The sequence below is a fragment of the Adiantum capillus-veneris genome, chromosome 10 (genome assembly GCF_014529385.1).
Source record: "Adiantum capillus-veneris isolate H3 chromosome 10, ASM1452938v2, whole genome shotgun sequence".
Taxonomy (NCBI): Eukaryota; Viridiplantae; Streptophyta; class Polypodiopsida; order Polypodiales; family Pteridaceae; genus Adiantum; species Adiantum capillus-veneris.
This window is the reverse complement of record NC_140940.1, coordinates 29,833,877-29,860,430: the sequence shown is the minus strand read 5'-3', so window position 1 is coordinate 29,860,430 and position 26,554 is coordinate 29,833,877. Positions and strand designations below refer to the sequence as shown.

Below are 26,554 nucleotides of genomic sequence, written 5' to 3'. Positions count from 1 at the left end.
TTGTGTGCCACTACCCACATTAGGGGTAATTAGTGAAGGGAGAGTCTTTCTCATTTTTTGTGTGGGACTATTGCAAGGATGTTTTCCTCAATTGGAGCCTACTCCGATGGTGAATTATAGTGCGCATTTTTCATTAAGTCCAACTGTGCTAATTAATGCGTGGAAAGACCTGATTAAACTACACTACCCGAATCCCACTCAAAACCGTTTGTGCATGCTCCTAGTGAGGGAGCCTCACCGCTCAACACAATCCTCCATTCGAGTCATCTCCAGCACATGAAGTGAACCTTTGGCCAGGGAGTGCACTGAGAGTGGATTAATTGCATTGATTAAGCATTCTAAAGTTTGATTTTGGTGGATTACTGCCCGTAGGCCGCGAGCTGGTGCAAGGTCTAATGCCCAAGATCTGCACCGACTGAACACGAGCTACTATACATACGTAGTCTCCCTAACAAGGCCAACAAGCACGTGCGATCACTCAGGCCCCGCTGCTCTAGCCGGCTTCACTGACTCTACCCCAACTTCCCCAATGCCACACAACAGCGTCAAGCCCTGTCTGGTACTCATCGCGAGCAGGCCATGCTTGGCGACGACCCCACCACGGCTCCACGCCTGCATGCAATATTCTGCCCGATTTTCACTTCTTCAAACACTTTTTATTATTGGCCTTTTTTATTCTTTGATGAATCTCGTTCTTAAGCCCGTGTTTCCACAGATCTATAAAGTGCTCTTTCACTAAGGCAATACGGTGCTTAGGGTTGATTCCCGATTACACCAAATTTCTTTGCTGGAACCTCATCAATCGAGCCAGTAATTCTTGCTTCCTACAGGTGGTAAAAACACATAAAGGGCAGTTCTCCTTGCAAACAAAGATTAAAATTATTGCAACCCAGCACAACCCACTACACATTGTAATGCATGTATTGATCTTCTTGTATAGAGAGAGTTTCTAATTGTGCATTTGTGAGAAGGCAGAGCACTGGTGCATTTTTTTGGAGAGTCTCCTAAAAAATCATAAAGAGCGCTCCCCCATAGACCCTCAATTGTGGAGGGCCTTCCATTGGGTAGAGGCTCTGCTCAAAGAAAAGGCGCACCCCATAGAGCCATAGAACAAGTGATCATGCACACGACGTTGGTGATGTTGCAGAAGAAGCGCAAGCTGCGGTAGGTCAGCATGCTTAGTAGATTGGCTGCAACTTGTTAAGAGGCGGTACTTCAATCTGGGGGGTGGTTGAAGCACCCCTTATCAAAGCTCCCGCAGGAGTAAACGGAAGAGGGAATTAAGTGCACCTTGCAAAAGTCCATGGGGCGCGTTCAATAGTTTTTGAGGGCCCCCTACAACCAACTCTAGCAGGCATATGGGGGAGCGCTCTAAGACCCCTTCGTTAGCACAAATGGGTGAAAAAGGCATTGACAAGTTCAATGGGGAAGGGTTTCACACTTGGCAGACTAAGATTCGGGGTTATCTCATGAAGAAGGGCCTATGGCCAATCGTAAACACAACTTTAACGCAACAAGTTGAGACCCATGGAGTGCAAACTAGAGCATCCACATCCACAATGAGTGCGCAAGCCTTAGCAAAAGATGAGCAAGCTTTAGGCATCATCATAACATCCCTGCATGACAATTACATACACTTCATTGACAAATGTCAACATGCACGAGAAGCTTGGCAGGTCCTAGAGCCAAACTTTGGATCTAGAGCCAAGCGAAGTAAGGTTAGCCTCAAACGACAACTTTACAAGCTTGCTATGATAGAAGGAGAGGACATAGCTAGTCTTATCAACAGGCTTAAGAGTGTTATCACACAGCTCACATACATCCAAAGTGAAGTTCTCAAAGATGACAAAGTGGAACCACCGCCACCATTCCAGGATGTTATCAATTCACTCCAAGCCGAAGAAAAGAAGCAACATAAGGATTCACCCTCAAGGGAAGGAGAATATATGGTCGTTAAATCCAACACAAAATGTTATACTTGTGGTAGACTAGGCCATGTCTCTAATGATTGTTACATGAACAATGCTTGCAAAATTTGTGGCAAGAAAGGGCAACCTCCTAGCAGGTGCTACCGTCAAGACAAAGACAAAGGAAGCAACGACAACAGAAAAGGAAGAAACACCAACAAGTCAAGAGGAAGAGTCCATGTAGCAAAGGAAGTACCATCATCGAAGACGAAGATAAAAATTCCAACACTATCGCAATTGTAACAGATGTTCTATGAAGACACAACCCATGAATGAATGAATGATGTATCTCCCAATTTAAGGGGAGGTCTCTTAGAGCCTTTGTGGCATATGAATGAATGATGTATGAGTGTCTACCATAGTCCTTAGCCCAACGGGCGGATTGTTGGGAATGGGCTTCATCCTATGATCCCGTCTTTCTGTGTGAACCTCTTCTTGGAGCAATGATGTAATGAGCCTATAAAAATTACCTCTTGTCTATTGGGCATGCCTAGGTAGCATATGACATGTTTAGCATAGCCAAAAGTGGCCCAAGTCATAGTATACCCCATGAGGTGTCTTTCTAGACCTAGTAAATGCATTTTGGAGAAGATATGGACCTAAAATAATCCACTAGAAATGTGGTTACTAGATTCTATGTTGTCTTTAGTCTCTCAATGAAGTCATCAATGATGTTAGGTGAAGAGCTCTCTCAAGCCTATATATAAAGCTCTATTGTACTCATTTCAATGCAATGAAACAATCTACATTGTGCCTAAACTCTACTTCATTGTCTCTACACTTTGTGTAAGCTTCTCCATCACCTACACTATGCCTACTTCATGAATGGCTCTCACACTCACCCTCCATAGCTTCACCATTCTCTCAACACATCATTGTTTGTGCAGGTGTGTTTTCTCATTTTGTGCTTTATGTTGTCAGAGATAAACATTTTGAAGGATGAACTTTTATTTCAAATGGTTAGTCAAACGTAAGATCAACTTTCGGCACATCAAGGAAAAATCTTTGGATTCTTCTAATAAATAGATTTTTTATCACCCAATGCAAGTGGCTCATAATTTTGGTAGCAACGTTTATAATGTTTGTCCATGGTTCCTAGAATACAAGGAAGAAAAGTTCCCTCCTTCAGAGGAAACACAACATACAAACGCAGTCACAAAAAGGATGGAGCGGGCAAAAAGAGGTTTGTGCAAGACTATCCACACTACTACAACAGGGCAACAAGACCTTGAAAAACCATCAACCACCGCCTTAGATCAAGACCTATATGAAACACGAACATTGTTTGCGCCAAGCTTCAAAGAAGAGAAGAAAGAGAGTGGTAAAAATGTGAAAGGCAAACACAAAGAAGTAGGTATCCTCACACATTAAATGCAAATTAGAAATAGATGCCATGTGAATTTTTTTTTGGGTTTAGAGTATGATGTTGTGGAGCTAGAAGATCTTGACATTAAGCAATATATAATGTTTCTAGAACGCTTGTTGGAACACGAGGAGTCTCATCCACTCATACAACACTCTAAAAAGGGTGACCATTGATGAAACTCACTTCATTGTTGAAACAAGAAAGTGTACGAAGCTAAAACACACTTCATTTTCTACTTTGCAGGATTTGATCAAGGAAGCCTACATGTAGCGCACTACAACATGGAGTTAGATGAGAGTGCAATGAAGGATTCCATCCTCTCAGCAGTGTAGCCACACTTACATTGAGTGAATCGTTTGTGCCACTATGAGGCAGATACGGTCCCTACTTCAGTATCAACTTCTAATGTGTTCTTGCTAGAAAATAGCATTGTGTATGGTATCACATGTAAAGATGTACCACATTGGAATTCAATGGATGTTTGTGAGTTTGGAAAACTATGTTGCCTGCAGGAGTAGCTGGCTGGGAGGAAGATCATGCCTCTATAATTTTCTGTAAGACACCACGGAATAAAGAAGGAGAGAGGGTTTCAAGGTCTCTTCTATTGATAGTGTATAGGAAGACAATGCATGGCATTGAAGCTGAGATAAGACGGCCCATAGATGGTTTGATATGATTGATATGATTGAGGAGAAGGATTGGGTTACAACAAATGATCAACCACTAATAGGTGAGCAAAACAACACCATACTTACTATCAAAATTGCAATTTGATCAAACATTTTGAGATGCAGGTGGTATGGAACGGGGACAAAAGTTACAATGGAAACTATTGGAGCAACACACAAACCAAAAGAATGTGGTGGTATAGTACGATGGTGATACTGGGACTCTTGCTATATTAGGCAGCCATATGGGGAGGTACATGATGGTTCTGGTCAAGAACAAAGATTTTGTTAAAGAGTTTGCACGAACACTTTCAATGCAAATAACTACCTTGAAGAAGCGTAGAACCATAATAGAGGAGGCACAAACATCTTAACACATTGTGGCTACGTACATTTTAAGTGTTGTTTCTTAACTATGTTTTCAAACTAAGTGTAACTTTGAAGCTCTTTAAAACTTATACTCAGAGTTTTGTAATGATGCATGAATTCACAACATTGATATTTTTATTGAAGTACGTTCTTCCAAAGGAAAGCGTACAAGTATACATTGCTTATAAAGTTGACATTAGACTCTCCCCTTGGACTAAAATGTCTTGCTACAAGTGGTGTATATGTGTTCTTTCGTACTATGATAACCTAACGATGTAGTTAAGGCTACATTGGTTTGCATAAGACAAGTGTTACCTTTGCTATTGATAGCCGTTTTTCGGATTTCCATAATTGCTATAGTAAGCTACCTCACCCTACCAAATTCACCCAAACACTATGGCTATCCCTACCATTTTACTGTAAATAGGCGTGTGTGAGTTAGGGGGCTTTTCCCATATCTTCTTAAAATCCTCAGCTAGCTAGTCACTGGGCTAGTTGAGTCAAAAAAATAAAAAAAATAAAAAATATTATGGTCCATTTGTGTGTAAATATTGCATTATATATATGGCCTAAATATAGAGATTTTTATAATTATTCTGGTATTTTATTTAAATATTTATACTTAGGTGTGTGTTTTATTAAACCTGTGTATGCCTTCTTTTATTCTCTTACACCATAAGTATATTTTTTGCCAATATGTACATACTCTAACCTTATATTTTTCCTTTATACAAATCACTCCCACATTTTCACCCTCACCCTCGTGAAAACAAAAAATTGATTTCTACTCATTGGTCACGTTTATTATATTATTTACTTGCATACCTTTTCCTCTTTCACACAAAATAATTCAAGGAGGGACCATATCATATGATTCCAATATCTTTCCATATCCATAACTCCTCCACATTTTCATTATTATTTTTACTCATTATTCTAACACCATGTGCTCACTGAGCTAAAGTCCATGAATAGTCCATACACTAGTCCCACCATGTATATATTTCTTTATTCACCAATAATCCTCCTCCATGCATGGGTCAAGGGCAACTTGGATGCTTTGTATTATAGTATGACAAAGGAGGGGCTCACTCTTGGATGCATTGTACAAATTCAACAAAGGAGGGGGCCACTAAAAGACTTTTGTAGGCATAAAAATAGGTTTTTTGGTGAGAATTTTGGCACCTATCTCCATTCCAAATTTGGAGCGGTGGTCAAAAGAGAACATGTAGCCCACGCTCTGAATAATTAGCTCAAATATTTTCATGATTTTTCGAGCTACCAGCGGTGATTTATGATTTTTTGAGTGGACCCCAGTCTGCTGCCCACTTTTTTCACAAGTAGTCCATAGTCTTCTCTCACCTCTTTCCACACTTCTACACACACACACACACACACACACACACACACACACACACACACACACACACACACACACACACTCCTCTCAATCCCTCACTCAAACGTGCACCTTCAATGGTTTCTCTCACCTTCTTCACCATTAACCTCCTCTCTTACTTCCATAGCTCTCATATGAGCTCTCCATATACATACACCATCTCTATGCCTCTCTCTATTATCTCCAAAGTACAATTCCATCTTAACCCTTATATATATACATAAATTCAGCATGTGTACCATGCTTAACCTCTGCAAATCAAGAGATCTCATCAATGGAATTATCATTTTCATCGTGATAATCAACCTTGGCGGCAGTGGCGTAAAGAAGAGAAGACGAAGAAGAAGATCGATAATCATTTTGAGAACCTACACAAGTAAGTCCAAAACTTCTTCAAGCTTCACCATCACAAGGATTTTCTCACTTCATTCAAGCATCTTACTTCAACCATCCACCTCATTCTACCCATTGTAAATGTAACATTAACTTTCTAGTGATTTCTAACGCTAACCACTAACATATTAACACAAAATAGCATTGACCTAACCATAAAAAACACCTCACCTCAAGACATGTACAAAGTAACTCTCTCTCTCTCTCTCTCTCCTTACTTACTTTCACCTTATCTACCATCAATAATGCTCTCTTTTGAGCCCACACCCATGACTCAAGCAGGCAAAGAAGGCCCACAATGTTTTGATATTCAAAAAAATCATAATCGTGATTTGTTAGCTTGTAAATTAGGATTTCCAATAATCTTAATGAGGGGTCTCCAACCTATAAATAGGCCCCTCTCCTTCTTGTAAAACAATCTCTAACATCTCACATAGCACCCCAACAGTCTATGCGTGAGGAGAGACTTAGGTGTAGCAACCACTTGTGAGCTTCACTCTTGGTGTGAGAGAAGCCTTCAAGCTACACATTGCAAGTGAGAGAGCGTGAGTTCCACAAATCTCAAAACCACTATTGTACATGCTCCTTCATCATCAATAAATTGAGGTTTGGTGCATCAAAGGCATGATTCGACGTTCAAATCTTCGTCCTTCCATTTGTGCAATACGGTTTGGTGAATTCATGGTGACTTGTGTATTTTGAGTTTTTATCGGTTGATCTTGATTTTCGAAAGTGTTTTAGTGTGTTTTTCATTGCCAGTTTTGTGTCCATTGTAAGAGGGTATTGTGGTGAGAGGTCTCCCACACCCTAAGACAGTGTGTGTGTGTGTTTTGACAATGATTAGCAATCACTAAGCATTGAGTGAGTTTTGTACAAGTTCTACGATAGCATCATAACGAACCATATCCATTTGCAAGTCACAAATAAAGTATTACGCAAGATCCTTTCCTCTCTCTCTTCCCTTTGCTCTAGCTCTCTCTGGTCCATTTCATGTGTGTCTTGGTGTGAGGTTGCTTGTGTGTGTTGTGTGATGCATCTTCTTGGTTGTGCCAAAATCTCTCTTGCGTCCTAGTTCGCATACCATAATTAGGTGGTGCCCCTATCTTGTTTGGGTTTGGCTGTGGGTTTGTTGTTGTGTTGTGCTTGTGGTTGCCCGAGCCCCAATTGAGCAGCACGGGAGAGGTCGCCTCTCTTGTTGCCCGCCCCAGACCGCCTCAATTTTGGTGCCCCCACTGAGGAGTGATTGTGTGCTTAGTGTTGTTGTATTGCATGAATGCTTGAATTTCAGCATGATCAAGTAGATTTTATGAATCATGAAAACAGACCGAGTTTAATTTCAAGGAAACAAAAATTGATCTAGAATATGGTTCGGATTATGCATAACATAAGAAAGGGAAAAAACATTTTCACATAAAAGTCTAGAATTCATGTTGAAAGACCTTTCAAAACTTTGTGTAGTTAGTTGATGATTGTTTGGAACTAATCTTTGTGTGGTTCTAGCATTGAGAGACTATGACACGCTATACCTTTGATGATATCCCAATCTTCTTCGGAAATCCAGAAGAAGATGTTGATGATTTTCTTGCTGATTTTAGAATGGTTTGTCATATCCTTGGTAAAAGGGATGACATTGAAAAAGGGGATTTTCTATTGCTATGCCTTAGAGGCAACGCTGAGCAATGGTTTTGGAGTATGTCTTCTCAGATTGAAGATGGATATACCCAAATTTCCAAAGCTTTGAAGGCCAAATTCTCTAAAGTTCCAACAATGGAGAAAGCATGGGCTTCACTACGGAGACTTCAACAACATGGTGAAGACTACTATGCTTATGAGGATATTTTTTCTCGTCAATGGGAAGGATGTGGATTTAGTTCTACATTTCCAGATTATGTAAAAATGGATCAATTTATTTCGGGTTTGTCTCCTTTCCTAAAGACTAAGGTTACTTGTAGTGGACCCTCTACCTTTGAAGAAGCGGTCACTATTGCCCGAAGGAAGTTTCACAAGTACTTCTACATCAAAAATGGTTTCCATCATGCCGGAGGAACCAACCATCATGAAAGTGTTTCTATCAAGGAGTCATCTCCTTTGCCATACTTGTCTCCTTCTACTCCGACAAATGTTGAAGAAGTTACTTACATGCTAACTGATTATTCAAGTGCTAAAGTGTGTGGCCAAGATTCAAATGTGGAATCTCTTTCTTCTACCTTTATCACAAGTATGCAAAAATCGACACAAGATATCTCAAATGGCATTGATGATTCAATAATGGATACATCCAACCTTTTGGCGGAGGATCAATTTCTAGTCCGAGCAGACGAAGCTTTTGTGCAACATGACTCTATGGAGAATGAAGAACTTGAAGGTAACCTTGATCTTATGGAATGTTCTGAGAGTGTATCTTGTCTAAAAGAAGAGAGTGAAGAAGAAGATGAAATCATAGGTGGAGAGATCATAGACCACATTGATCATAAAGAGATGATTGTGTACATGGAATGCCAACTCCAAAACAAAGTAGAAGAGTGTGAGTTGAATCCATGTGAGGATAATCTTGAAGAAGTGTTTGAGGATGTTGAAAAGCATTGGTATGACCCATGTATGTTAAGCATGGAGGAACCTATCATGCAAGAAGCCAAATGTTTCACAAAATCAAACAGTAATCCATCAACCTTTGAAGTGGTATGATGTGAGGAGTTACAACCTTGCCAAAGGGGGGGCTTAGAAGGGGATGAAGAACATGGGAAAGTAGTAAAAGATAAAATCATAAAAGGAAACTATCAGAAGGGTATCATTCTCTCCAATGGTGTTTTAGTGGGTGGCTCTTCATTCATGGGACAATCTCTTAGCAAGGAAATCCAAGCTTTTGAAGCCCCAATCATCTTCATATTGGGTTTCACCTCTTCAAGGTCAACTTCTCCTCTCTTCACATATACCTTTCATCGGGGACACCATACCTTATTAAGCGGAAGAGGACATGAATACTTGGTGATAAACGGATGTTTCCAAATCTTCTTCATTTGGTTCTTTGGTGTATGGAGGTTGCACATTGTGATGCTTCTGGTCTTCATCATAGATGAAAAACTTGTTGATTGCTACATGTGGATATTTCATCAATTAGTACTAAAATCTATTCTCTTCCAATGTATTGGAAGCAATAGAAACCTTTGTCTATTATCTACTTATGTGGTAAACTATTTGCAATATCTTCCAATAGCAGCTGGAAGCATGGATCAAGCTTTCCTAAATCATGAAGGTCATAGAATTTTTTACTTGTTGATGAGCCTACCCAGGTTGAATGAATTTTATGAGCTACAGTTCAAGAATTTTCTCATATAAGCTCTTGAAGATCGTAGCAGATACATCAACTATACACAGGAGGAAGAGCAACCAATCTTTTATATCACATTCATAGTGATAGATGCAATGATGGACAACAGTAAAATCTACAAGTTTCTTCAACCGAAATCAGTAAGTGATTCCATACCATACATCTCGCTTTGGGAAAGATATTTCAAGATCTTTGATCCTGGGGGGTGCTTATGGAAACTTTCTCAATGGAGGAGGTTTACTCCGTCACTTCATTTCATCTTGCTATTGGCTCGGAGAACCTTCCATATCACACAAGGTTTTTTAATCATACAACAAAGGTTCTTCAAAGATAAGAGCAGACAAAGACAGACGTTACATAATATACATGTTGTATGATCCGATAAATGGTACATGAATGTACCATTATCTAAGGGGGGGGCTAATGATAGCCGTTTTTCGGCTTTCCATAATTTCCATAGTAAGCTACCTCACCCTACCAAATTCACCCAAACACTATGGCTATCCCTACCATTTCACTGTAAATAGGCGTGCGTGAGTTAGGGGGCTTTTCCCATATCTTCTTAAAATCCTCAGCTAGCTAGTCACTGGGCTAGTTGAGTCAAAAAAATAAAAAAAATAAAAAAAATTATGGCCCATTTGTGTGTAAATATTGCATTATATATATGGCCTAAATATAGAGATTTTTATAATTATTCTGGTATTTTATTTAAATATTTATACTTAGGTGTGTGTTTTATTAAACCTGTGTATGCCTTCTTTCATCCTCTTACACCATAAGTATATTTTTTGCCAATATGTACATACTCTAACCTTATATTTTTCTTTTATACAAATCACTCCCACATTTTCACCCTCACCCTCGTGAAAACAAAAAATTGATTTCTACTCATTGGTCACGTTTATTATATTATTTACTTGCATACCTTTTCCTCTTTCACCCAAAATAATTCAAGCAGGGACCATATCATATGATTCCAATATATTTCCATATCCATAACTCCTCCACATTTTTATTATTATTTTTACTCATTATTCTAACACCATGTGCTCATTGAGCTAAAGTCCATGAATAGTCCATACACTAGTCCCACAATGTATATATTTCTTTATTCACCAATAATCCTCCTCCATGCATGGGTCAAGGGCAACTTGGATGCTTTGTATTATAATATGACAAAGGAGGGGCTCACTCTTGGATGCATTGTACAAATTCAACAAAGGAGGGGGCCACTTAAAGACTTTTGTAGGCATAAAAATAGGCTTTTTGGTGAGAATTTTGGCACCTATCTTCATTCCAAATTTGGAGCGGTGGTCAAAAGAGAACATGTAGCCCACGCTCTGAATAATTAGCTCAAATATTTTCATGATTTTTCGAGCTACCAACGGTGAGCTATGATTTTTTGAGTGGACCCCAGTCTGCTGCCCACTTTTTACACAAGTAGTCCATAGTCTTCTCTCACCTCTTTCCACACTTCTACACACACACACACACACACACACACACACACACACACACACACACACACACATTTCTCTCAATCCCTCACTCAAACGTGCACCTTCAATGGTTTCTCTCACCTTCTTCACCATTAACCTCCTCTCTTACTTCCATAGCTCTCATATGAGCTCTCCATATACATACACCATCTCTATGCCTCTCTCTATTATCTCCAAAGTACAATTCCATCTTAACCCTTATATATATACATAAATTCAGCATGTGTACCATGCTTAACCTCTGCAAATCAAGAGATCTCATCAATGGAATTACCATTTTCATCGTGATAATCAACCTTGGCGGCGGTGGCGTAAAGAAGAGAAGACGAAGAAGAAGATCGATAGTCATTTTGAGAACCTACACAAGTAAGTCCAAAACTTCTTCAAGCTTCACCATCACAAGGATTTTCTCACTTCATTCAAGCATCTTACTTCAACCATCCACCTCATTCTACCCATTGTAAATGTAACATTAACTTTCTAGTGATTTCTAACGCTAACCACTAACATATTAACACAAAATAGCATTGACCTAACCATAAAAAACACCTCACCTCAAGACATGTACAAAGTAACTCTCTCTCTCTCTCTCTCTCTCTCTCCTTACTTACTTTCACCTTATCTACCATCAATAATGCTCTCTTTTGAGCCCACACCCATGACTCAAGCAGGCAAAGAGGCCCACAATGTTTTGATATTCAAAAAAATCATAATCCTGATTTGTTAGCTTGTAAATTAGGATTTCCAATAATCTTAATGAGGGGTCTCCAATCTATAAATAGGCCCCTCTCGTTCTTGTAAAACAATCTCTAACATCTCACATAGCACCCCAACAGTCTATGCGTGAGGAGAGACTTAGGTGTAGCAACCACTTGTGAGCTTCACTTTTGGTGTGAGAGAAGCCTTCAAGCTACACATTGCAAGTGAGAGAGCGTGAGTTCCACAAATCTCAAAACCACTATTGTACATGCTCCTTCATCATCAATAAATTGAGGTTTGGTGCATCAAAGGCGTGATTCGACGTTCAAATCTTCGTCCTTCCATTTGTGCAATACGGTTTGGTGAATTCAAGGTGACTTGTGTATTTTGAGTTTTTATCGATTGATCTTGATTTTAGAAAGTGTTTTAGTGTGTTTTTCATTGCCAGTTTTGTGTCCATTGTAAGAGGGTATTGTGGTGAGAGGTCTCCCACACCCTAAGACAGTGTGTGTGTGTGTTTTGGCAATGATTAGCAATCACTAAGCATTGAGTGAGTTTTGTACAAGTTCTACGATAGCATCATAACGAACCATCTCCATTTGCAAGTCACAAATAAGGTATTACGCAAGATCCTTTCATCTCTCTCTTCCCTTTGCTCTAGCTCTCTCTGGTCCATTTCATGTGTGTCTTGGTGTGAGGTTGCTTGTGTGTGTTGTGTGGTGCATCTTCTTGGTTGTGCCAAAATCTCTCTTGCGTCCTAGTTCGCATACCATAACTAGGTGGTGCCCCTATCTTGTTTGGGTTTGGCTGTGGGTTTGTTGTTGTGTTGTGCTTGTGGTTGCCCCAGCCCCAGTTGAGCAGCACGGGAGCCTTGAGGGTTGTTTAGAGGTCGCCTCTCTTGTTGCCCGCCCCGGACCGCCTCACTATGAATTTGCATTCACTTACATTGGTCAACATAAGACAAGTGTTATGCTATGGATTTGAGTTCACTTTCACCACATTATTTTTGAAAAATAAAAAAGCTGCCAAATTTTGTTAACATTTATTGTTGGTTAATGTCGTGAAGAGTGTTCTTACGTGAAGCACAATTTTGTTCTATTACATTATACATTTTTGGGGTACAACATGACAAACATATGTAGTTGAAACGTATGCAGTTGACAAGTATTATAGACCTATAACCCACCTACATGAACAAAAGTAAAATTGAATCACCCCCCCCCCCCCCCCTTTCCTTCTCTCTCTCTCTCTCTCTAAGATGTTAATCCCCTTATTTTGGATCTGTTGATTGCATGCAATCTTTGTTGCAACAAGTGATGTATGTACTAATATTATGACAGCCATAGTATACACACTACAAGAGGTACTTCATATTATCAATGCACGCGCAGTGCGACGTTCAAAAGTGAAAATCCACGACATCGCTATAGGCGTCGCTATGGGCGTCGTTAAGTTACAAGTAAAATAGCGATGCTCATAGAGACGCCTATAACGACACCGACAAGGATAAAAAAATAACTGAGAGCGTCTGAAAACTCAGATCTCAGATCTGAGTTTTCGGTGCTCAAGCAAGCAAAGGTAATCCGCGCTCTCCCTCTCTCTCTCTCTTCTCCACACACGAGGAGAGGAAGGAGAGCCATGTATGCTTCTTCCCTCTCCTCTCTCTCTCTCTCTCTCAACAAAACACACACACACACACATGCATAAACAAAGAATGCATACGCACACACATTGAGAGAGAGAGAGAGAGAAAGAGAAAGATATAAAACAAAGAGAGAGAGAGAGAGAGAGAGAGAGAGAGAGAGAGAGAGAGAGAGAGAGAGAGAGAGACAAGAAGAAGAAGAAGAAGAGAGTTTTAACGTCGTAGGAAACTATCTCAAGAGACCTTAAAGATCTAGTCAATGAGGAGTTGAGAACTCAAGACCCGTTATTCAAGAGGGAAATTGCATAACCAATCTACCACACTTGGGTGATAGAAAGGTTATACCATTTTCCTCTTTTTATTGGCGCACACACACCCACACATACACACACACCCTAGAAGAAGAGAGTTTTAATGTCGTAGAAAACTATCCCAAGAGACCTTAAATATCTAGCCGATGAGGAGTTGAACTCAAGACCTATTATTCAAGAGGGAAATGGCATAACCAATTTACCACACTTGGGTGATAGAAAAGTTATACCATTTTCCTCTTTTTATTGGCACACACACACACACACACACCCACACACACACACACACCCGAGAAGAAGAAAGTTTTAACGTTGTAGGAAACTATCCCAAGAGACCTTAAAGATCTAGTCGACGAGGAGTTGAACTCAAGACCTGTTATTCAAGAGGGAAATGGCATAACCAATCTACCACACTTGGGTGATAGAAAGGTTATACCATTTTCCTCTTTTTATCGTTTAAGATTAAGTTAGATTTAGATTTACATTAGATTAGATTTAGGTTTATATAGATTAGATTAAATTAGATTTATGTTTATTTTGAGTTAGATTTACGTTAGATTAGTTTACGTTTATTTACGCGTGTTAGATTTAGATTTATGTTAGATTAAATTAAATTTAAGTTTATTTTGAGTTTAAGATTAAATGAGATCTAGATTTATGTTCGATGGACCATGCGAACCAGCAATTCAACGACAGTCTAGTGGTGGTGGTTGTTGTGGCGAGGAGCACGTCGTTCCTGGAGCTCATGTGTTGCAGAGTCCCTAGGACACACCGAGGAGTGTCCCTGCTTGTGAGACTGCCAGACTACACTGAAGGATTATACTGCTTACGCGTTTGAGAGTGGTGTCCCGACCACTGCGTCGGAGATGCTAAGGAGTGACCCGAACACTGCATCGGGGTCGCCTAGAGGCCTGGACGATGAGCATTCACCGGATAGGGTTGCTATAGTTCATGGGAGGGACATGCCAAAGGGATACGCCTACCTCATCAATCGTATGTCCGATGACATCATTATGACCCCTGAGGGGAAGCAGGTGATGGGCCGTATACGACAGTTGTGTAGACAGGTTTTCTGATACACTGTAGTCTGTCATGGTCTCTTGGAGGGCTCAAGATAAAGCCTCCTAGGATTGTCTTATTTCTACGTTGCATCGGGAGTTTCCAGTTCCCTCTCTAGAGAATACATTTGACGATGCTTGCATGAGGAGACGCATGTGCGACTACACGAAGCATCGGAGATCAGATGCACAGATGGCAGACCTGACTGGCTTGAAAGAGAGAAGTGGGTCATGGATTGACGGGGTGGAGAGGTGAGATTATTAAACTCTTGCATTGAAGTATTTGTATATGTGAGGCCTATTCACATCTACGCAACTAGTAGCCCCATTGGTATGTCTTTTACCCTTCAATGGAGCGAATCACCATATGTTCAATTAGGTTAGATTTAAGATTATATTTTGGATTGAGTTTTTATATTAGAGTCTACCTTCGAGATTACGGTAAAAAAATTAGTGTTAGACGAACGGGGAAAAGATCTACTGTGAAAAGATGTTAAGATGATGTGAAATGCTACAGCTAGAGAAGAGGCAAAGGGATTTTTTCCACTACATGGACTATCATGTAGACGTGGGTGTGTAGATTTCTTGTACCCACAAATATAGGCATTGACCAATAAAGACGAGATTATAACCCGGTGGTTCTGATCTCCGTGTACCTCTAAACCGAGGTGCGGAGATTGAATATGACTAGAGAATGTGAGGTAGTTTACAGTGTGAACAAAGAGAGAGAGGGAGAGAGAGAGAGAGAGAGCGAGAGAGAAAGACGAAGAATGCCAATAGAAAATTAAATTTGTTGTCCAGGTTATAAGGTTTTTACCCTCATTATGAGTATGATGAGGATGTGGGGCCGTCCAACCAAAACACCTATCTCTTAACGAGGATCTTATGTCCTTGTAATCAATACAAGCATGCTGTGCAACGAAAAAAACGCGTTTCTTTGCAGCACGTTCGCGAATTTGACGAGTTCGATCCATCTATTATAGATCGAGTTGTTGCCAATTATAACTCGTCGCACTCTGACACTGGCCAACAAGCAGCAATCTTGCAACCCAATAGACGTGTTCGCAGGCGCTTTGGTCAAGCAGCATATGTGAGGCCACAAGATGTAGCCTCTGACAGCTCGGGAGATGATCATGTAGACCACATTCCCAACGAGGTAATGTTTGAGCCCGAGATTGATGAAATGATCGAGACGATCATGGATTCAAAAAGGCTTATCTACGATGATATGAAAAGTGAAGCCGATACGTCATTGTATGATGGAGCACCTGTGTCTAGATTGAAGGCGCTCCTGGTTCTTCTGAACATGCAGACAAAGTTTGGATGGAGTGACACTAGCGTCACAGCGCTTTTCAAGTGATCTATTACAATGTGTTTACCTTAATAAAAAACTCTACATATACAATGATCTGATATATTTTTACACAATTGTACCGTATTTTTTCGTTGTGCAGATTTCTCAAAGAGCACATACTGCTAGTTGATAATTGTACCGTATTTTTTCGTTGTGTAAAAATCTGATAGATTTTTACACAATCGTACTGTATTTTTTCGTTGTGCAGATTTCTCAAAGAGCACATACTGCCAGCTGATAATGTGATGCCAGATTCCACAGAGGAAGCAAGAAAGATTTTGCGAAACTTAGGGATGGATTACAATTCGATCCACGCTTGTCCTAACGACTGCATTCTTTTCAGAGGGGAATACATAGACATGGAGAAGTGTCCGAAATGTGATTCCGAGAGATATTGAGTAGATCTCCATAGAACAAAAATTCCGCAAAAGGTTTTGCGACATTTTCCTCTACTTCCTCGCATCAAGCATTTCTTTGAATGTAAGTCCATGCCCGCCCTAGCATCATGGCATGAGGAGAATAAATCTTCGGATGTTGTGCTACGGATTCTTACAGATTGCACAGCCTGGAAACATATAGATGAAACATGGTTGGATTTTGCCAGGGAAGCTCAAAATTTGCGCCTACGCCTGGCTATGGATGGTGTAAATCCATTTGATCAACGATCAACATCTTACAATGTATGGCCCATTGTCATCGTCAACTATAACATTCCCCTGTGGTTGACTACAAAGAAGGGACACCTATGGCTAAGCTTGATTGTGTCGGGGCGATATAAGGTGAAGAATATGGATGTGTATCTTCGTCCACTATTGGAAGAGCTACAACAATTGTGGATTGGCATAAAAGTGGTGGATATGAGCCGACACACAGGTCGACGGAATGCTTTGATCAGAGGCATTCTAATGTGGACCATGCATGACTATCCCGGACTTACATAATGCTCAGGTGATTTACACTTAAACTCAAACACTGTAAATCTTGGTTTTTCTCAAGCTTATCTATTTTCATGTGTATACATGCAGGGCTTCAAACAAGCGGATACAGAGCATGTGTCACATGTAGACCTAAACTGAATGCACGTTTGGCGCCCTCATTGAAGAAGAAAATCTATGAAGGTCATCAAGCGTATCTTCCAGAGAATCATGTGTTACACGATGGCTGTTTGGGAAGAGAGCCACCGAGGATGTCTGCACAAGCATGGTTAGAGAAGAAGGAGATGTGTGATGACGGTGTCAGGAGTTTTTTGGAGCAAAGGATTGCGCATATGTACATACACATGCATGGTGCATCAAATAAAGGATTGCCCATTTTCTAGAGCCAGGTGGTTACGTGGGGCCCACATGTGTACAGGTAGGACATGGTGTACATAGTGCATCGATTTTCACTATTATCAGTACCAGTGTTTTTTTTTCTATAATAATGAGGAGTTGGTAGCGCGTAAAACTTCTCGAGGAAGCTATCGGCGGGCCGACGACATGAGGTAAGCAGGTGCGTCAGATGGCATCTAGTGGCGTCAGGAGGCCGAATGGGGTCAATACTTGCACGTGGATGAGTACGGACACAACGTGGATGTTTTCTTGTGATAATTATGCAGAAAGGTCATCATGAGGACCATATTTTGGGGCCACTTCACGTGGTGGCGGAATGCATTATTGGAAAAACTTGAGTGCCAGGTGTGTGTATGGATGGTGCAGGGTACAACTATGCACTGCGAGGTCAGTTTTTGGCCTGTTCAGGATCCGTTTGAGATCAACTAAAAGGCCAGGGGTGCCCAAGTAATAAAGTGAAATGTGGGAACTGAAAAAATAGAGAGAAGACCAGAAAAAACGTGGAGAAGAGAGGAGGAACACCCGCAGGTGTGTTTTTGGGGTTTTTGGAGTCTGTTTTGGCCGAAATCTGGTCGAAATCTGCTCATCCGAGGTCGGATTCGAGCATTTTGACATTGTAGACTTAGGTTTTGGGCGGTTCGGGACGCGATGGCACTGTCCATTTTGCCAAATTCCTCACTCTTTTTCCGCTGTTTTGGCTGTGTAAGTTTCTCCTATGAGCGAAGCTTTTGCTCCAATTTGTGATTATATCTGGCATCTTTTACCCATATTATGTGAGCTATTAGCCGCATTGGTGTTGGCCCAAGATCTATTGTATCTAAACATCAGAAATTCTCCTCTTTTGAGCTGAGTTTTTTGGGTGTGTGTGTGTGTGTGTCTCTCTGTGTGGAGTGGGTAAAAGGGTAGTCCCTCTTCTTTCACTCCATCGGTGTGCACCCTGTCTCGGCCAGGGGGGTTGTGTAAGCCAAGTGGTGCCCCATAGTGTGTGTGTGTATCTTCCCAAGAGTGTGTGTCGGGTTGTTATAGAGGCGTTCTGTGTGTTTCCATCCCACTCGCAATCTTTTGGCCCCAGGGATGGTACAAGTTGCCATATTGGCCCCGACTCATGATCAATCTTGCTGGATCCAATGCACATCTTGAAGAATGTGGGTAATCTACTATGGGACCATCTGACCGGCAAGAAAGATACTTTGGGAGCCAGGGTTGACCTTAGAAATATGGATCGTATGGAGCAATATTGACCGCAGACAACATCTGATGGATCAATAAAACTCCCTAAAGCACCATGGATTTTCACAGGAGCCCAAGAACGCAAAGTAAAAGAGACCATTCAATCTTTGTGGACCCCCACTGGCGTAATGCAGTCGCTTCAAACGTGTTTTACTAAAGAAGGAAAGCTTACCGGTTTGAAGTCACACGACTGGCATAAAATGTGTCAAGTATGTTCATAGTGGAATATATCATAGTGGGAATTGTGTAACAAATTCGTGTGTGGACTTTAATATCATTGATGCACGTGCGGAGGTTGTGTGCATATTTGAGAAACGCTTTCCTACTACCATGCTAACCATTCAGGTGCATCTTCTTGTTCACATAGTTGATGAGGTGGAAATAGCTGGCACATTACATTTTAGATGGATGCTCTTTTTAGAACGTTTCATGAAAACTCTCAAGGGATATGTGTGTCAGAAGGCACGTCCGGAGGGTAGCATGGTAGAAGGTTGGCTGGTATCAGAGTCCCTAGTGTACATTGGAGAGTGGCTAGACGGATTTGATAAAGTCCGGGACACGCTATGGTGAACCATAGATGATGAGCGCATATCTGGGATTGTCATGTGCAATCTCGGTGTTGAGAAGAAGATGATGGAATATCTAGAGGCTAAAATCAACTGATTTTTCATGCTTCACAATCCAGTGATGCAAAAGTGGATTTCACAATATGAGGATGCAAAGCAAGGGCGACAAAGGGCACGAATCGAGTGGAGACGGGGAAGACGACCACCGATGTACTATCCCACAGGTCTAGAGAGCCTACCAACATTCATGAGATTAAGATGGTTGCACAACCAATTGAAAAGCGAACAACAGTGCGGTGAAGAAGTGATTGAGGAGGTGTGGGAGTACTCTTGGGGTTGCACGTCCAAGGTAAGTTTGCAATATACGATTAGTGACTTTCTAGATGTTTGAACGGCCACTCATAATCTTTGTTGGTTGTAGTATAAGTCATACACAGCAGCATGGTGTAAAGGTCGACATTTTAGGGTGGAACGGATCGACAAAAAGCGTTTTACTCAAGATTGTGGAATCATGGCAAAATTTGAACAGTCTAATCGACGGTGGTCCTCTGATGCAGATCCTGTGGTGGTGGAACTCACTTACTCTGGCACACTACAAGAGATTTTGAGGACTTGTTCGACTTGCAATGGTTCAAGATAATCATGGAGGGTCGCAATCCTACTGTGCGTAGAGGAAAGTCTGGTTTTCTTGAGGTGGATTCAACTAAGAAATGGACTGATCTAAGAGACACTTTCATACTATCCGAGCATTGTGAACAAGTAAGTATGTAAATAGTTAACACCCAATTTTCGAAGTTATGGGCTTGGAAGCTCTCATGTAAGTAACGTGGCTCTGGCAGGTGATATTTCACTCTACAAAGTCTGCATCAAACTGGTGGTACGTCATAGAGGTAGCCCCTCATAGTGCACGGACGTATGAAGGCTACCATGTGCCAATCACAGCGGCATCAATGGAGGAGATCGGAGAAGATGTTCAGTCAGAAGCCGCTGAGGTGGTGCCAGACGAGCATCAAGCTGCTAGTCTCTATGGGGTGCATACAGAGGATCTACAAAATGAAGTGGAGGATATCTGTTTAAACGGAGAGCTCTATATAGATATAGGAATTTATGCTGAGCTTTGCGAGGATGAGAGAGAGACCTCTTAAAGCCATAAATATTGTATTTGAACAATCTAGCTCCATTTTATAATGTATATTGTATTCACATGGCTTTTTGTCCATTCTGTCTATATGAGTTATTGCGTCATTGTCTACACAGGAATCCCTCCTTCTTTATGAGTCCCCCCCCCCCCCTCTCTCTCTCTCTCTCTCTCTCTCTCTCTCTCTCTCTCTCTTTCTCTAGTTGTCCATGTTTTCTTCTCCATTCATTCAATATTAAGTTTAAATGTTCATGTGTTTAATGCAGGTATGGATGATGAGCAGTTTATTTCTTCTTTGTCACCCCAGCAGAGAGAGTGGTACGTGGAGCGTCATCGCTCTGGCGCACCATTGTGTGTTCCTACTCCGACCGCATCCCCCTCTGTTTCGGAGCATTCAACACGCTCCGAAGCTTCGATGTCGATGAGACGATCTTCACACTCGTCTCGTCGCTGGCACTCTAGTGGTGGCAGCGGTGGTTGTTGTGGGGATGCTGTCGCTAATGCCTCGACACCGCCTCGTGTTCCACAAGGCTCTTTACCCTCCCCTTCTTTTCCCGCCCCAACACCAGCTACGACATCGCCATCTAAACCAGGTTTTGTGCGGCTGACGGCCGTTCCTAGCGGCTACACACCACTAGCTACTCCTCCAAGAGTCACTCCAATCGACACTCCTCACTTCGGGGCCCAGACTCCAGTGGAGACACCTGACGTCCGTACCCCCGTCGACACATCGCTAGAGGAACCTGCCAAGATGCCCACGTTCTCGCATCACCGGCGAGAGGGCTTGTCTTACTCCGTCGACTTCAGCGGCGACATAATCTTGGATGATGAAGGCAAGAAGGTGATCTCGCGCATGCACGATCTTTGCTCTCAGCTGTTTAGACACTACATACTAAACACCTGGAGTGAAGTACCAAGTGATTTAAAAGACAGAGTCATCAGCATGCTTCATGACGAGTTTCCCATTCCAATACGGGATGACCGCTTCAATGAAGACGTGATGAAGGTTCGAATGCGCGAATACTGCAAGCACAAGCGCTTCAAAGTGCAAATAGCAATTAAGCATGGGTGGAACAGACCAGATTGGTTGGCCAAAGAAGATTGGAAGAATGCGAAGAAAGCAGCGCACGAGAATCTCGACAAGTGGAAGCAACAAAAGGAGGCAGCCAGAGCGTGAGTAGAGGTAGGGAGCTCGCACCACTTGGGGACCGGCGGGTGGGCATCATTTGAGACCGATTTTGCAAGTGTTTTCGCATTGCTCTTTAGGTTTGATAGTCTAGGGTTTAGGGGTTTTTAAATTCTAACATAATGGATTCTTTGTATGTTTTGATAGTGGTCGATGACAGGACGTGACCCCACACCGTATGAGCGCGGGTACGTAGGCAGGAAGGGCGTCAACTCCCTGATGGACATTCTGCATTCTTGCGGCGGCATGGTTAGTATTAGAGTTTACTCTTTTCTATTTGTTGTATTATTTTATAAACATCGCTATATGTTTATACTTACAAAAAGCTGTCTTATTGTTTTTTTTTTGCAGAATCCGACAGATACGCCCCTTAGACACGATGAGACGTCTGATTAGACGACATCAGTTTAGCCGTAGCTAGATAGCATTAGTTTCCTTTTGTCATAGCATATGTATCATGAGATGACGTTTATACGTCTTTTTGAAAACCATGTATATTTTTTCAATAATGACAATGGTGTTGTAACTTTTACATTTGCAAAGTTTAACAATCAAGTGATTTTGCCTGTGATGTGTACAATTGTCATTGATTTACTTTCATCAACTTACTTTTGTATCTTTATTCTGCAAACAATATTATGGATGATGGAGTTAATGGTTATATTGTCTTGTGGGTGACTACTTTGGGTCTATAAATAAGCTTGCACTTTCTTTCAAAAGTGAATCAATTAATGAAACATTCAATATGGTTGATGGATGCCTTGCCACCAAAAAAATTGTCTTGGGCGTCGCTATGACCGTCACTATATAAGGTTTTGCAGCATCATTATAAACGTCGCTATAGGTGCCTTGTAAAAACTTTGCTATGATCGTCGCTATAGGCATAGCTATATAGTGACGGCTATAGCGACACATATTGTGACAATTATAGCGACACTCATAGCGATGTTCCCATATCGACGGTCTTAGCAACGCAGGGGAGTATAAAAACCCAATGTATTTTTGTCGCTAACAGCGTCACAAGTGCACACAACCTCTTGTAGTGAGAGTAGGATTACATTGCATGCATAAGACTAGTTCAATTTGCTGTGAAGCTGAATTTATGTATTACGCATGGTTGTATCATAAACCAGCTTCCAAATGTTACAAAAATCTTAAGTAATGGGATTTAAAGCTTACTACTACCTAATGTCAAGTGAAAAGTTCCATATAAGTACTATATGTACTATACAAGAAGCTTGAATTAGGAGGTCTTTTACCGATCCAATGTTCTATCCACCTGACCAATGCATATCTCATTAGACTAGCCTAGACCTTTGCGAGTGTGACAAGAAGGTGCAAAAAACCACTCCACCTGGTGAAGTTCCATCATAATAGTGAGGCAATAAATTAGTCAAATCATTAAATATCTTACATTGGTTGTTGCATCGTCCCTCTCTCTCTCTCTCTCTCTCACACACACACACACACACACACACACACACACACACACACACACACACACACACACACACACACACACACACACACACACACACACACACACACACACACACACACAAATTTGAGTAGGTGTGCATGATCATTGAGCCTTTTCAAGTGACTGAGTTGTTGACCTTTTTCTAGATGTCGTCGTGTACTCATAGCACTATAACTCCCAAAATTTTTATGTATCCCATAACCATGTGACTGCTCCATATACACCTCTTCTTGGAAATCACCATCGAGAAGGAATTCTTCACATCCATCTATTTTAGGGCCCATCCTAAAGTTGTATCCACTTGAATAAACACACAAACTATAGTCATCTTAGCTATGGGGGACTAAACATCTCCTCATGATCAATGCCATAAGTCTGTGGAGAATCTTTAGCCACAAGTCTACTTTATTACCTACTCATACCGCCATCAACATTATGCTTTACCTTGTAAACCCACTTGTAGCCAATTAATTTCTTGCCTTTTGGAAATGGCACCAACTCCCAAGTTTCATTTGCCTCAAATATAGACATCTCCTCATTCATTATTTATTACCATTTCAAATCTTTAACAACATCCTCAAAGCAAGTCCGTTCTACAACCTACAAAATCTTGGCCATGTATGCACAATGGCCAGCCACATAATTATGATAAGTCAATTGCTACACTAGATTCTTCATTATATTGGATCTATGTGGTTCAAGATCACTACCAGACATTCTATTTTTAGCTTTCAACTTCCTTAAAACTGGTGTCTTAAAAGAACGTATGGCAAACTCATCATCAAGACTATGCTCAAAACCACTAGAATCACCATCATAACTTGCACTTAATTTTTTTAGCCTTGGGGCATCATCAATGTTTTTCTTTCCATTTCTTGCCACATTTGATGAGTTATCAAGATTTATCCTTTCCCACAACTTGCCACTTCATGGTCTTTCACCATGACTATCCCTAGGTGACCCTTGCGGTCCACTGAAAACCTGTGATTGCACATCTACATTTTCTACAATCACACTCTCCTTTACATCATCCCCTAAACCATCATGTATATCAACATACCAAGTTGTCATCTCATGAAACACACCATCCTCCTTGCTCACCCTCACTCAATGCGTAATAGCGTTATAGCATTTGTATTTTTTCTACCCAAGTGAATATACAATGAACACACATTTTTTTCCCTTCGGATGAATCTTAGCACAAATCTCATCCAATATATGCACATATGCAATACATCAAAATACTTTCAAACTTGACACATTTGATTTTCTACTAGTAAACTTTTGTTGAGGTGTCATATTATGCATTGTGGCAATAGGAGCTTTGTTTATGATGTAAACAACATTAAAAACTGCTTCAATCCAAACATTTTGAGCCATATACTTCTCATTCAACATTTCCCTTGCAACTTTTGCAATGTGCTTGTTTTTTAGTGTAGCAACACCATTTTGTTGTGGTGTATATCTGCATGAAAATTACCTCTTGGTTCCGTCCTTTTTCCAAAAATTGCTAAACTCATTGGAGAAGTACTCTCCCCCTCCATCTAGCCCCAACCACTATACATGCATAATTCCTATATGTTTTTCATCCATAGCTTTAAATTTTGAAAATGCATGAAGACCTTGCTTTTTGCTTCATAAAGTAGACCCATACCTTCCTTGTATGGTCATCAATAAACGTAACATAACACCTGCATCCACCCAAAGATGTAGTACTTGCAGGACCCCATACATTTGAGTGTACTAGTTCCGACGCATTCTTGCTCACATGCTTATCGTAAGGAAACTGTGCTTTTGCCTGCTTTCCAACTAACAAGCCTGCATACTTTCTACATTTCAACAACGTTAAATGGGGGTGAACTTGTAAAAAGATCATTGTTTTTAGCCTTTGCAAATTGGTATGACCGACACATTTGTGTCCGATATCAATGTCTACAACAACACAAGAACCTTGTGCAAAAATAGTAGCACTAAGCTCAAGATCATTTATATCCAGAGTAAACGTTTTTCCCACCTTCTTTCCTTGCACATTCAACTTATAGTTTTTCTTGTACTCTTCAACAAAAAATCCATTGGGATTAAACCTGACTTGCAAACCTCGTTCGACTATTTGCCCAATAGAAACAAAATTCTTTGTAATGTTAGGAACATGCATCACATCAGCCAAGCACTTGACTTTAACATTTGTTGTAGAGAATGGTACATTATTTGTATGTGTAACTTCATGTTTAGAATCATCCTCAGTCTCTACATAACGAGAGCTCTGCAAAGGCTGCATGTTTTTTAACAACTCTTCGTGACTACTCATGTGATTTGAGGAACCCAAATCCACATACCAAATATCATCAGCACATTTAGATACATTTGTGGACTTAGCATTCATTATATGCTACATAACCAACAATCTTTCTGGTTTGTTTGCATTTCTACTTGTAGATGCATAATCATTTTGCTGCGTCTAGACAATCATGCTCAAGGTGACCCTACTTATCACAATTCCAACATCCTTTATTTGCATTATTTCTCTAAAAGTTTCCATGACCTCTCTGGATCCCCTTGCCTTGAAAGTGTCCTCTACCTATTGTATTTGGCATTTGGAAATTGCTATGTAATAGGTAACCCTAATTGCTACTTTGACCATGAACACCTCCTTAGCTTGCACCATGTCCTCTACCTTTCCTTTGTTTTTGTAGGAGACCTACTCTATGTTACCTTTCCTTTGTAAAGATGATTCTTCACCAAGATTCTTTTCCTCAAAAATCAACATAGACACCAAATCTTTGAATGTGGAAATGTTCTCTTGAGTCTAAATTGAGCCTTAAAAATTAAAATGCTTGTATTGTGGCCCTAAGACCATGCAAATAGTCTTCAACCTTGTCACCATTCTCAGCTATAACATCAATAGATTCCAAAGACTCACATATACTCTTTATGCTTAGTTCATAGTCATTGATAGATAGAATCCTCTTCTCTATTGTATTCAATTTTGTCTTCAACTACAACTTGCTTTCCTTTGTCATGGTCACATCCAATGAGACCAAATTGTTCCAAGCCTCCTTGTGTGTATTAGCATCTTGTATATGCTAAATCACAGTGTTTTGCATACTAACAACAACCAGTACATGACTTTCCATGCTCCCTGGTTTCAATCCTTAATTCATTTTACATGTGTAGTACTAGCAATCATTGACAACTCTAGTGCCTCTTCTTGGTCACCTTCCATGTATTTCGAGAAACCTTTACCCATCAAGAAATAGGTCATTGTGAATTTCTAGGCATGGAATTTATTCATGTCCAACTTCTCACCAACATGTTTTTCAGTCCATCATTGTTTGACATGTTTGCAAAAATTCACAAATTTGCACTAATCGAGCAGCATGATTAAAATATTCACTCACCACTATGACCACAATATGTGTACATATTCTTATTCCATAATATTATAAAATATCTATGTACAGAGTAGCCAAAATAGAGCTTTTGCAACACCAAATTATCAAACTGTAGAAACTCAAACTTAGAGATGCTACACTCAAACGCAGTCCAACTCAAAAACGGGAGTCAAAACGT

General features: G+C 40.7%; 1 pseudogene; it reads left to right on the top strand.

Annotated features, from left to right (window-relative positions):
• The first annotated feature begins 1,358 nt into the window (after positions 1-1,358).
• LOC147448625 (uncharacterized) lies at positions 1,359-21,900 on the top strand (annotated as a pseudogene).
• Positions 21,901-26,554: the final 4,654 nt, after the last annotated feature.